Here is a 15030-nt window from a genome sequence, read left to right on the forward strand (position 1 = left end):
TTTTCACATAGAACCATACCTATAAACTTCTGATAACTGATGTTATAAGTGAACTCCACTAAAGGTAGTCTTGACTCCCAAGAGTCCTGAAATTATTCAAACAGACTCTCAACAAATCCTCGATAATCTGAATAACCCGCTCTACTGTCCATTTGTCTGGGGATAAAAATCAGTACTGATCAATAACTTTTCCCAAAGCTGCATATAAACTCTTCTGATGATCAAATCAGATCAAGACATATCTATTCGAATTGACTACGAATCTGCTTAAAAATTCTAACTCAAAATACTACAATCCTTGATATCAATAGTCTCATGATTCTAACTGGTATCCGCCAAACACTAAATTCTAATGGTGTTATCAATCACTATCATTTACGAGCCAAAACAATGTCAAGACGACGTTCAGTATAACTCAGCTCAATAAATAACTTGCTGGGTCATAATCAAATCGAAATCGAAGAGACATGGTTCAGAACAATATCAAAATACAATAATCTGGAAAACAAATCTGCAAAAAGGAAACAACTCGTTTGCAATCTAATACAAGGGGTGAGCGAATCAATTCAAGGTTCCATGAACAAGGGATACGAGCCAATCAATCAATATCAAATCAGATGATCACCTGTCAACAGGTATGACATCATGTCCATCATCAATACAAATCAAAATCAAGGTTGTCGGTGTGTCTTACACACGAGGAAATCCGCACACACTCAACGAAAATGAAATAAAATCCCAAGGTGTAATCCGATGTCAACAAAATAAAATCGAGATTCCAATGGAAGAATAATAATACTCACCCAAATCAATATCCATGTCCAGATTTAGAATTCAAGTTCTCAAGAAATATGAATTTCCGAAATTCATAACCGAAATATCATTCGAAGCCAAATTGACTGAATCTTCAATGAACAATGTCATGCGAATCAAGGAATGCATGAACTACAAGAATGATTCCAATATTTTCGGAAAGAATCGATAAAATGACTCACGTAACTGATTTTCCCCTATCCCAAAAGCACCTTCCCAATCCCTCACAAAATCAACTAAACGTCAATCAATACTTAATTACTCAATTAGGACTATCACCAAATTCTCAAATTTCATATCTGCAACAAACTAATTCATCTCTCAATAGTACCCTTCACCCGAATCATTTGGCTCAACGATTCCTGAGAAAAATGAAATCTGAATTCCTCAATAGCAATCAATCAAATCTCTAAGATAATTCTCAAAACATTCTCTCCGATCCAACATTCGCATCTAACCTATAGCAAACAATTACTAAAAATCCTCAAAACTAATGAGAGATAAAAGAATGTGTAGCTCCAGAATCTAGCAACACAAACGTAACAATACCTCTAATGCTAATCTTTCCTGTACGCAAAAGATTTCCCAATAGATATAGATCATTCTTTTAGAGCAACCAATTAACATCTAAAGTTCAATCATATGCATGCTAATTTCACCAATTCATAATTCTCATCCTACACATGCATTTCTAAAACACAAGTACAATAGTCAAACAATTTCCAATACAAATCTTAACTAAACATCACATTAACTGAAATTTAAGAACGCAAATTAAGACTATCCACGATAAGAGAAGTATCATGATCTGCATCCTCAGCCTGAACCACAAACAAGCGCCTTGTGGTCTGCCTCGCCCTGTGACAGTTCCACGAAATTGTTCCAGATCCTTGCAATGGTAGCACCTGTCTGAGCCAACCAAACATTTTCCAACATGAGGCCTCTGACAATGTCTATAAGAAGGTACCCCTCCAGTGCTAAGGGCAACTTCCCCCTAATGCTGCTGTCTTTGCTGGCCCTGCGGCCTCTGCTACAGCTGTTGCTGTGGTCTAAGAGAATCTGAGCCCTTAGACGACCCAAGATAAGACTTCTATGTTGGCTGCTGCAAGGAATGTCCTCTAGATGACTGCTGGAACTATCTCTGCTTCTGGGAGTCAGCATGCATCTCCTTCCTCCCTTCTCGGACTGGCACACTCGACTAACCGCTACCTTGTGCTCGTCACGTCTTCCATGGAAACATATGCTTGATGTCGGACCTCAAGTTCCCAGTAAAATGCCGCAGCCTCTCTCCATTGTAGCAATCGAGGGCACGAAGTGACACTCCCGCTCGAATTTCCTCAGATACTTGGCCACAGTCCTGTCTCCCTGTCGAAGGCTCATGAAGTCACTAATCAGATGGCCTCACACATCCTCTGTGAAGTACTTTTCAAATAAAGTAGTCTTGAAATCCCTTCAAATCATCCTGACCAGATCAAGACCAGTCACTGCGCCTTCCCACCAGAGAGTTGCATCATCCTTCAGCATGTAGATTGCGCATCTGACCCAATCAGCATCCTGGGTCCCCATGTAGGCAAAGATCGTCTCCAACGCTAGAATCCACTCCTCAGCCAACAGTTGATCATGGGTCCACGCAAACTCCTTCGGTCACTGCTTGCAGAACCTTTCAGTGATGTCCTCCTCGTGCGCCCTCCTAAGCTGTCCAGCCTAATGCTCAAGTAAACTCGGCATGCTCATGCTGGCCCTCTCAAATGCTGCGAGTGGTAGAGTTGTAGGCGAAGGTAGAGGCGAAGGTGGATCCTGATTACCCGCATCACGAACTACGCGACTCGAAGACATAATGCAATTCCCAATAATCCCTCACGCAACCTATTGCATAGCTATGTATTTTAATTTATAACATTTATAACAAAAATTTAGTGAAAATCTAACTCGTGGGTCCCATTCATAAAACAAAATTAAAAGCATTTAAAAACTCACAGACTGGCAGTGCGACTTCTGAGCTCCACGTAGCAGGCTAGCTAACCCTCCAAGGACCTTGCTCTGATACCAAATGAAACAAACCAGACTCGAAGGAATTTTTTTAAAAAAATATTATATATATGCCCATACATATATGCATCTATACTTAAAATAGATTTTCATAAAATTTAATACATAATAAAAAGCGATTTCATGTCAATACTTAAATACTCGAACACATTATAAATTCATGCGTAAATAATCAATAACGTAAGATGCGGAAAATAGTTTGATACAATCTCATAATCATTGAAACATAAAAGCGCGAAGGTTACGGGTGTTCTAGCTTGCCACGAATGCACAGAGGTCTTCACCACCAGTCGTGACCATAACCTCCTGAATAACATAAATCTCACCTGCACACCATTTAGATCTAGTGAGCCTAAAGACCCAGCATGCTCTACCTTTAATAATGAGTACTACTAAATAAAACCACATGCAAGTACATAACGTATATAAAAATAACCTAAGGATTCTAATGCTTGCATGATCGTAAAATCGTATGCATAAACTGCGTCGTAATCTATATCATAACATAATACGTAACATAATACATAACATAAGCATTGGCATGTCATAAACATAAAAATTTCTGTGGGTCATATCAGTGAAGTGTAACCTAATTCGATTGATCAATCTAAATTCATCGTACGTGGTGGCGGCCTGTGGGGTGTACCCCTAACGCCCTATGCCACTTCACCCAACCTTTGGGGATCCATAGGCTCATAATCGTAAGTGGAAAGGTCATCGGGCCCGATATCCCGACCTCCAGTCCCGTGTTTGTCACAATCACTTCAACTTCCCAAAAATATTTTCTTTACATGCCCGTTATCTCATCATAAAATACATGCATGAATCATGAACTTAGAAATATCATTTTCTTAAAATTTTGCTTGTAAATATATATTTAATTCATTTTCCATAAAAATCATGTTTATATCAAAATTTACATATACATCTATTAAATATATATTTATGGACTATTTTTTTTGTCACTGGCTAGTTCGAGTTGTTGCCCCTTAACTAAAGCACATAAACTTAGACTGGCTCGTTAACATTTATACTGACCCAAAAAATACTTAGACTAGCTCCATCACACTTAAAATGACCCAGATCAAACATAGATTGGCCCAATAGTACTGAGCCTGACTTAGAATTTAGATCAACCAAATAAATTAAACAACTTAGGCTCATTAACGAATTTAGCCCAATTAATAAATTAAGCCCCAAATAACTATCTTAAGCCCAATAAGCTTGACTCAATAACTAAATCAATTCATCCAAGCCCAAATAACATTTTAGCTCAAATAAACAACTCAAGCCCAATAAACATCTTAGACCCAATAAATAAATTAAGTCCAATAAACATCTTAGGCCCAATAACAAAATTGACACAATGAATAAACCAAACACTTGGACTCTTAAATAAATTACCCGGATCAAAATAAAATTATCCGAAACCAAACCATAACATATGACCCACTCGTCCGAGCCTTGTCTGAGCTGCCCGCTAGATAGACCACTCTTACAACCATCCAACTGTTCACCTAGCCGACACTAGTTCAAGACATCTTAAACCAACACCCAAAGGTACCTAATCCAACCATCAATCATTGAACAACAACTAAGACCTAGCCATGGCAGAAAAATCATCCACAATACATAAAAACGTGAATAATGCATGAGTTAAAATTTGAGCTGTCATATCCACATACAAATGCAACAACACAATTTAATAACCAAAAAGTGAATATACTGATCTAAACGGTGTGAGCAAGGAAGAGTATAACATGCCTTTGCGTTTAAAACGCACGAAAAACCTATAGAGTTGCGGTTGCACATATCGGGACTCGAAAATCTCATAATTATCCAAATTCTGGAAGATCAAATCCATAATCTGCTTATTTCTGCCTCTAATTATCCCCAACGGGCTTTTGATCTGCGAAAAATCATATGATGGTCAAAAGTCAACCCTGGTCAACTTTGGTCAAACTTTGACCAAAAATTATCGAACTTAATTGCGCTCTCACCGCTTAAAGATTTTGAATCACGACACGAAACTCGAATATTCGGATCTATCACGTCGAGACGATAAAAAATGGTTAACTCGCCGGAGGTCGCCGGAAAATCGAAGAAGGCGGCGGCGACGCGGCGGTCCGGCGGCGGTGATTCAAACGTGCTACAAAAATTATGAAATTTCGCAGGCTTGTAGCTCTCGACGAGATGATTCCAACCATATAAGCCACGATCGGAATAGTGGTCCGACGCGCCGTAGATCGGCGATTTACAGTCCGATTCCGGCGACTTGGTTTTGCTACGATCTGCACAATTTACGTCGAAATAAGCTACCAAAAGCTTGGAAAATGTTCTACCCATCTCATAGAATCATTTAACATATTTAAAAGCAACAAAAACGAGCTCGAATAACGCATTTTCAGACGAAGAAGACGATGAATAGTACCTTCGCCGAACTTGTCTGTTCATCGTCAATTTTCTGGCGATCCAACTGTTGGATTTTCTATTTCTTTATACCAATAGACTCGTCTCGATCTTGGCTACAAATTTACTGGTCGGATTTTTGATCCGAGCTCCGACAAACGGCCAGCGACGGCAAACGTGAGGACTGCTAAAGTAAACTCGAAATATTGGGGAAAAAAAATCTGGAGAAAATCTTTGATCTGTGTTTTCTTGAGTGTGTTTTGCGATTTATAGCAAATCAATAATTTTATGATCCGGATTAATTTATTTGATATCCAACTGGTAAAATTAGTTCATATTTCGATATTTTTCTGATACACACACCCCATAACTATTAACACTATTTTTTTGAAATTATTGACTTTGACCAGTAAATTAGACTTATAATTTTTCAAATTAATTATTGAGTCTCACTTAGACCATGACCAGTCAATAAAGACTTTTACCAGTCAACTCGGTCAAATATTCTTCTAAATTAAATTATGTGGCATAAATAATTATTTTTATTTTTATTATCTCAATAATTATCTCAAAATGCCAATATTATCAGATATTCAGAAATAGTCAAACTCATTGACTAATTGTCACGTGTATTTTGTAAATACGCTCTATAAATCATTTGACAGTAATAATTATTTTTTTTCAACTCAATAATTATTTTAATTGTCAATTAATTCGGTAATAAATTTTGGGACGTTACACATAAGTGCACATGATAGGTGCTCACAATATCAAAACTATATATATATATATATATATATATATATATGTTATACATATTATATATATAAGGTATGAAAAATGTTACATGTATACATTGAGTTATACATTTGTTTTGAAATTATAAAATTATCATTGCAGAAGTGCATTGTGTAAAGTTAGATTTTAGATAATTTTAAGTGTAATGTGTAACATTCGATATACATGTAACATAACCTATAAGGTATTTACTAAAAGTGTGTTGTTATAATCTCTACTTTGGGCCTAATAGAGCCACTATTGATGTCTTGGTTTGCTATTTTGTTTTTTTTTCTTTTCTTTTTTATTTCATTAAATCATGTTGGAAAAAAAAAAAAATAGGATGGTTGGTTTTGAATGAGAATTTGATGCATCTTTTTTAGATGAAAGTTTGCATCCTTTCGGTCCAAAACATTGCATTTTTTCGATCCGAACCAGTGCATCCTTTCGGTCCGAACCATTGCATCTTTTCGGCCGAGTGTGCATCCAACTGATGCATCCGTCCGCATGCAACTGTCCAACGTCTATAAATAGACCACCCCACTTGCATTCATTCTCACCAATTCACTCATTCCATTCTTCTCTTGTCTTGCATAGAGAGTTCTAATCTCTCTCCCTTCTCTTGCTTAAAGAGTTTCTTAAAACACTTTGTGTTCGAAGTTCTTCGAGTTTGTAGTGTTACTACTCGAGGTTGTCAGCGTTCTATCTTGGGAGACATTTGCGCTAAACCCGTAAACACCTAGGCGGGGCAAATCTGTCTTAAAGATAGAGAGTTAAACTCTCGGCTCGCTGTTGTTGTGCCATTCATTGCGCACTGAGGTTGTTCGTGATAATTTTGATAACAAGTTTAAGACATATTTTTTTTGTTATCATGGCTTATGTTCCACCAGTTCAGCCAACCCCTGTCACGCCGCCACCCTCTGTCACGGTGCCACCTGTTACACCGGCCGTTGTCACGACCCCTGCCGCTTCTAATGCGCATACCAAGAAACCTGAGAAGTTCTCCGGTACTTAATTCAAAACATGGCAACAAAAGATGTTGTTTTACCTCACAACAATTCATCTTGCAAGGTTTTTGAAGAAAGTTGTTGTTCCGGCACCAAATGCTAACACACAAGCAAGGTCTGCTTTCGATGCATGGTCTCACAGCGACTTCTTGTGCCGGAACTACATACTGAATGGGTTGGACAATACGCTGTATAGCGTATACTCTGCAAGCAAGACGGCTAAGGAACTTTGGGAGTCCTTAGAAAAGAAATACAAGACGGAGGATGCCGGTTCAAAGAAATTTGTATTCGGAAGGTTCCTCGAATTCAATATGGTTGATACCAAAACGGTGATAAACCAAGTGCAAGAATTTCAGATCATCCTCCATGACATAATGGCTGAAGGGATGATGCTAAGTGAATCCTTCCAGGTTTCTGCCTTGATGGAAAAGCTACCGCCTTTATGGAAGGATTTTAAAAACTATTTAAATCATAAACGCAAAGAAATGGGGCTCGAGGACTTAATCATCAGACTGAGAATTGAGGAAGACAATCGCAAGTTGGAGATTAAAGCCGGGAAGATGCCTATGGAAGCAAAATCCAATTTAGTCGAGCCAAACGCTACGAAGAAAAGGAAGAAGTTTGGAAAAGATGTGAAGCAAAGGAATAACAAGAAGTTGAAAGGAACCTCTTGGAATTGTGGAAAGACAAACCACAAAGCCAAGGATTGTCGCGTACCAAAGAAGGACAATCAGTTCCGGGCAAATGTTGTCCAACACAGATCTGTGCTTGTTGACTTGTCAGAGTTAGATCTGTCAGCAGTGGTCTTCGAGGCTAACATGGTTGATCATCCTAGAGAATGGTTTATTGACACCGGAGCCACCCGACATATCTGTGCTGACAAGGAGTTATTCTCGAAGTATACTCCTATAAGTGGAAGACAACTCTATATGGGTAACAATGCGACTTCCAACATCGTTGGCTTAGGAAAAGTGGTGATCAAGATGACTTCGGGAAAGGAGCTTACTCTGATTGATGTCCTTCATGTTCCGGACATAAGGAAGAATCTTGTATCAGGTTCTAGGCTGGTTAAGGCCGGATTTAGAATAGTGTTTGAAGCCGGCAAAGTTGTAATCATGAAAAATAGACAGTTCCTAGGAAAAGGATATATTGAAAAGGGACTGTTCAAAATGAATGTAATGAATGTACTTCGCAAGTTTGAAAGTAATAAAGTTAATGCTTTGAATTACTTAGTTGAATGTTCTAATTTATGGCATACTAGATTAGGACATGTTAACTTCAATACTTTGAGGAAACTTGGAAAATTAAATCTTATTCCAATGACTAAGATTGATTCTAAACACAAATGTGAAGTATGTGTTGAGGCAAAATTGACTAAAGTACCTTTTCACACGGTGGAAAGAAGTACAATACCTCTAGAACTAATTCACACTGACGTTTGTAATTTAAAGTTTGTACAAACTAGAGGTGGGAAAAAGTACTTTATTACATTCATTGATGATTGCACAAGATTCTGTTATGTGTTTCTTTTAAGAAGCAAATATGAAGCTCTTGAAGCATTTAAGACCTATGAGAATGAAGTTGAAAATCAATTAGGCAAAAATCAAGAAGATTCGTAGTGATAGAGGAGATGAATATGTTGCTCCGTTTGAAGAATTTTGCAATGAATCTGGCATTATTCATCAAACAACTGCTCCTTATTCACCACAATCTAATTGTGTCGTAGAAAGGAAAAATCGTACATTAAAAGAGATGATGAATGACATGCTAATAAGTTTTGGATTACCCCAAAACATATGGGGGAAGCAATACTTTCAGCAAATCATATTCTTAACAAAATTTCACATAAAAAGAAGGATAAAACTCCTTACGAATTGTGGAAATGACATAAGCCTTCATACAAATACTTGAAAGTGTGGGGGTGTTTGGCGAAAGTAGAAATACCAAAGCCAAAACAAGTGAATATTGGAACCAAGACTGTAGATTGCATCTTTATTGGATATGCAAACAACAGTAGTGCATATAGATTCCTAGTACACAAGTCAATGATTCCTGATATATATGAAAATATGATTATCGAATCAAGGAATGCTGCATTTTTTGAGAACGTCTTTCCTTGTAAGAAAGGGAAGGAAAAGTGTGAGACCTCAATTCTAAACCACTAATCTCGGATTAAACAACAAGTAAGCGAACAAGAATCCAAGAGTAAAACAATTCAAAGTTTTTTTTTTTTTTTTTTAAACGCCGCGCGCCCGCGCGAGGAACCAAGCTCGCGCGTGCGCGGGCTTCAACAACCGAGACCAACCAAAGGCTCGCGCCCGCGCGAGGTACCAAGCTCGCGCGCGCGCGGGCAAACAATTCAGAGGCCCAACGGAGGCCTCGCGCGTGCGCGAGGAATGCCTCGCCCGCGCGCGGAAGGCCTGGGCAGAAAATGCTCAGGCTGCAGAAAATAAAGAAAGGATTCCGCGCTTGGTCCGACATGCTTTCAAATACATATGCAATAACAGGGTGTATGGAAACATTCCATAACAAGTCATGCTTTCAGAAGGCCTAAAAACAACCAGAAGTCTAAAACGATACAACAACAACATACTTCGATTTTAGATTACAATTCGAATACAATCTAAGTTCGATTACAAAATTCGACTTCTAAAACAACAAGGCCTCACGTCTATCATCTCAACCACCTAGCCATGTTGCCTCTGACTCGGTCCTGCCCCACCTGTTGCCAAGTACACATACAAACAAAGACAACAGCCGGATAATCCGATGAGAATAATATTCCCAGTAAAAGAAGACAACATGCAATAGCAGACAAGCATTCCAAACGAAATGCATCAACTTCCAAATAATCAATTAACAATCATGCAATTCCCCAAGCATATCTAAAACTCAATTCATATGCATAAATGCAATGCATGTCTTTAAAATCTGGGATTATCAAGTCGGATAATCAAAAGAGTTGCTGCTTTTGCTTTTGGGATCCCGAGGACGAGATCACGTAAACGACTCACCGACTCTCCCGATCGAGGTGGTGCTACGTATCTCCATCCTCTAGACTTTGGTGCGACTATAAGGAGTATGCTAGCACTAGGTGAAACGGCTACACCCAGGCCACTCACAATATAATCCCCAAAACGTCTATCATCAACAAGGGCCGTCCTGCCCGCTACTCAAATCAAGGATTCATGGCTCAAGATGAATGCAATGCAACATAACTCAATCAACTAAATTCAAGTAAAAGCAAATAACATGCAAGTATGTGATTCTTCGGAACACTCGAATCAAGTCGGATTCGAGTCACACGTTCCATTCCAATCTAAGTCATCTTTTACCTCTTTTCAACAACGTCGATGCTCCAACCTGGAAACAACAACGATTCCTCAAACAAGATTCAATCAAACAGCCTCAATCGATAATAAGAGAATCGATACGATACCGGCTCCAATCTCCAAGTTGCACAAAGCTGAAATCTCGCAACTCCACTGGCCTAAAATCAATCTGTACAAGAAGTAATAAGGGCTCGAGATTAACATACAACTCAAACAAAGGCTTGGCTCAACAATTCGAACCGATAAACAATCCAAAACTCAAACCGACGGCATAACGGCTATAATCTGATCAAACCGGAAATGCAGACAGCATAATATCAAGCCAAACAACTCATATCAATCAACATTCAACCAAAAAAATCTAATTCCAACAAATCACAAAATCCCATTTTTCGAATAAACTTCCAAAATTCATAACAAATCCGAACGACGCTCTATTTCGAAACTGACAGAGAATAAACGATCAGAACTCCGCCAAGAACAACATACTCCAAACTCAATCAATTCTAACGACATCCCAAAATTAGAAAGAACCTGATCGTAGAAAAACTTACGATAGAACGAAGCTCTCGCAGCCGTGATCGCTAATCTGCCTTCAGAAATAATTTCCAACGGACGGATCGAGCTCGGGGAGAAATCTAAAAGCTTGAAATGGGTTTGAGGCGTCTTCAATGGAGGGAGGAGGCGTGAGGGAGGAGATGAAGTGAAGGAAAAGAGTCAACACTTGCTTAAATATCTATTTAAGTCCAAATTTGCATTTTAGTCCCTCAAAAATCCAAAATTTGTAAAAAGGACCCTGATCAAAATCAAGTCGGCTCTTGAATTCTGGAATCTCCGATTATCTCAAATAAAGCCGATTAAGATAAAATCGGGGCGTTACAAAAAGAGCTCTTTAAAAAGAGTTCATGAATCCACTAATGAGGAAACTCATGAAAGTGACCAACCATGGCGTAGTAAGAGAGCTAAGATAGCTAAAACTTTTGGTCCTGGTTTTCTTAGTTATGCTATAGAAAATGACCCAAGGACCTTAAGCGAAGCGTTATCTAGTCCTAATGCTCCGTTTTGGAAAGAGGCCATAAACAGTGAAATAGATTCCATCATGCAAAATCATACTTGGGAATTAGTAGATCTCCCATCATGAAGCAAACCTTTAGGATGCAAATGGATCCTAAAAAGAAAATACAAAGCTGATGAATCTGTTGAAAAATACAAAGCAAGGTTAGTGGCTAAAGGATTTAGACAAAAATAAGGGTTGGATTTTTTCGATACATATTCACCTGTTACGAGAATAATGTCTATTCGAGCACTTATAACAGTTGCTGCTTTAAATAATCTCGAAATTCATCAAATGGATGTAAAGACGGCATTTTTAAATGGTGAGTTGGAAGAAGAAATATATATGAAACAACCTGAAGGTTTTATTGCTCCTGGTCAAGAAAATAAAGCATGCCGACTCGTTAAGTCGTTGTATGGACTAAAACAAGCTCCTAAACAATGGCATGAAAAATTTGACAAAACAATAATGTCAAATGGATTCAAGATTAACGAGTATGATAAATGTATTTATATAAAGGGCACACCTGACTCATATGTAATTGTCTGTCTATACGTAGATGACATGCTCATAATGGTTAGTAGTAATGATATCATCATGAATACTAAGAAAATGTTGACAAAATATTTTGACATGAAAGATATGGGAAAAGCAGACGTTATCTTAGGAATTAAGATTGAAAAAACGTCTGAAGGAATTACCCTAACACAATCTCATTATATTGAGAAAGTACTTAGGAAATTCAATGCGTATGATGTTACGCCGGTTAGATCACCCGTAGGTTTAAATTTACATTTATCTAAAAATCATGGTGAACTCATATCTCAACAGCAATATGCAAGGATTATTGGAAGTTTAATGTATATTACAAATTGTACTCGTCCTGATATTGCTTACTCGATAAATAAATTGAGTAGATTCACTAGTAATCCTAGTCATGACCATTGGAAAGCATTAGAAAGAGTATTTAAATACTTAAGATATTCAATGGACTATGGATTACATTATGCAACATATCCTTCTGTACTTGAAGGATATTGTGATGCAAATTGGATATCCGACACAAAAGACTCTAAGTCCACAAGTGGATATGTGTTTACCATCGGTGGAGGAGCGGTGTCGTGGAAATCCTCTTAACAAACGTGTATAGCTCGTTCAACTATGGAATCGGAATTCATAGCTCTAGACAAAGCGGGAGAAGAAGCGGAATAACTTCGTAATTTCCTAGAAGATATTCCGTGTTGGACGAAACTAGTGCCAGCAATAATGATACATTGCGATAGTCAGTCGGCTATAGGTAGGGCACAAAGTAGTATGTATAATGGTAAGTCAAGACACATACGTCAAAGACATAATACCATTAGGCAGTTGATCTCAAATGGAGTTATCGCAGTTGATTATGTAAAATCAAAAGATAACTTAGCGGATCCGTTGACAAAAGGTTTAGGGAGAGATCAAGTAAACTGCTTATCAAGAGGAATGAGATTAAAACCTACAAAATTAAATAATATTCATAGCGGAAACCCAACCTTGTAGATTGGAGATCCCAAAATCTTGGTTCAATGGGAAAATCAAGTTATGAATGTTCGTGTGCACTTAGAACTTCGTTCTATTCTCATTCCTATGAATAGGATACAACTGCAACTTGTGCAAGTAGTGAGGTTAAGTTTTAACAAACTTTTAATGATTCCTATATTTCTTTAAGAAATAGGGTATGGCAGGATACTCATATAATATGAGGTCACCTATTTTAGTATGAAGACGGGCCGCTTCAATGAAACACTTAAGAATCCAAGATGTTGTTCAGGGCCAAAACAGACAAAATTGTGAGAACAAATAAAGTGTGAGAAAAATTATTGTGTGATTATTGTTGTCTTGGTTTACATCAACGGCTGAATAGTTCAAGACATCACGTTCACTAGGCAGCCTAGTAAATCCGATAGTATTTCACTAAGGAAGGTTCAAAGCCGCAAGCTACCTCTCCCCATGCAATAATTTTTCGCAAGAAACTCTTTATAGCATATGCATACATATTCGCATAAATTCACATTCATGTGGGGGATTGTTGGAAAAAAAATAAAATAGGATGGTTGGTTTTGAATGAGAATTTGATGCATCTTTTCTAGATGAAAGTTTGCATCCTTTCTGAAACATCTAGGACTCTTCAAACTTAAATGCGGAATTTTTTTTTATAAATAATATCAATACATATATGCCCATACATATATGTAATTCAAAATAAAAGATAAATATTATCATGCATGAAATAAAAAATAAGTTTTGCATGCTCCTAAAACACCAAGTGCGGAAATACTAAAGTAAAAGTATAATTTGCTTAAAAATCAACAACATAATAAAATGTATCTGAAATAATTCTAAATCATGCAATGGTCACGGGGCCATTGTTCCGTGAGCTCATACGTCCTCACCACCGGTAGGAGATACCTAAAAGTTATCTGTCTCACCTGCACCATATAAGCGTAGTGAGCCTAGGGGCTCAACATGTCTAAACTTGGATATCAAGGTTTAAAATAATGCATCACATAATCATACTAATACATATACATGATACATGAGCATGCATGGAAACATTTTTCATAACATAAATGCTGAATCATAAATCTTAAGCATAAACATCATCTTTCTTCATCATACATAACATAGTTGAGCATGGTATTTTTGAAACAGCCTATGGTCCTATCCGTAAGTGTGACGTTTATCTGTGCCGAATGATCAGTCTCATGAACCAACGTATGTGGCGGTGATAAATCACCTCCTATGGTAGTAAACTACCGCATAAATCATATATCATATGGTGGATAACCACTCTTATGTCACACTACTTCAATTTCCATCAAGAAAATATTTTTTCTCAACTCATACATAATCATAATCATATCATATAAAATTTCATGAATGCATGCACTGAAAATTTGTCCGTAATATATATTTAATTGATTTTTCATAGTAAATATACTTATACTTAAAATATAAACTTCATGCATAAAAATAATTAAATACATATTCCGGACTTAGTTATTTTTCATGGGTTGGTCCAGACTGCTGGTCACTCACTCTAAGCCCATTAAACTTAAATAAGAGCCCAATTATCATATTTTAGCCCAAATAACTTAACTAAACTTAACTGGGCCTAAATAAAAATATTTAAGCCCATTAACTTAAATAAACCCAATAAGACACTAGACTGGCCCAAAAATCCTCTGACTGACCCAAAAATTCTCATGGGCTCCCAACACCATAAAAATCATTGGGCTAACTAAAATAAATTATTTAAAGCCCAAAATAAAATTATTTGGAAGCCCAAATAATTTTATTTCTAATTAATTGGCCTAAAAACCAATTAAAACCTTAAACACTTAAAAATTAAAAATACTCGAGCCCGGCCCACCTAACCCAGACCCGGACCAACCTGAACCGACCCACAAATTACCAGACCCAATCCAGGCCCCAAGACCCGACCCGGACCTGCCCAAAACCCTAAACCCGTTTCCCTCTTGTTCCTTACTCTCGGCTGCAACCAGCTTCTGTTCAGAGGCATCGGCCGCCATAATCCGGCCACCAAATGGCC

Source organism: Henckelia pumila, chromosome 2 (genome assembly GCF_033568475.1).
Source record: "Henckelia pumila isolate YLH828 chromosome 2, ASM3356847v2, whole genome shotgun sequence".
Lineage (NCBI taxonomy): Eukaryota > Viridiplantae > Streptophyta > Magnoliopsida > Lamiales > Gesneriaceae > Henckelia > Henckelia pumila.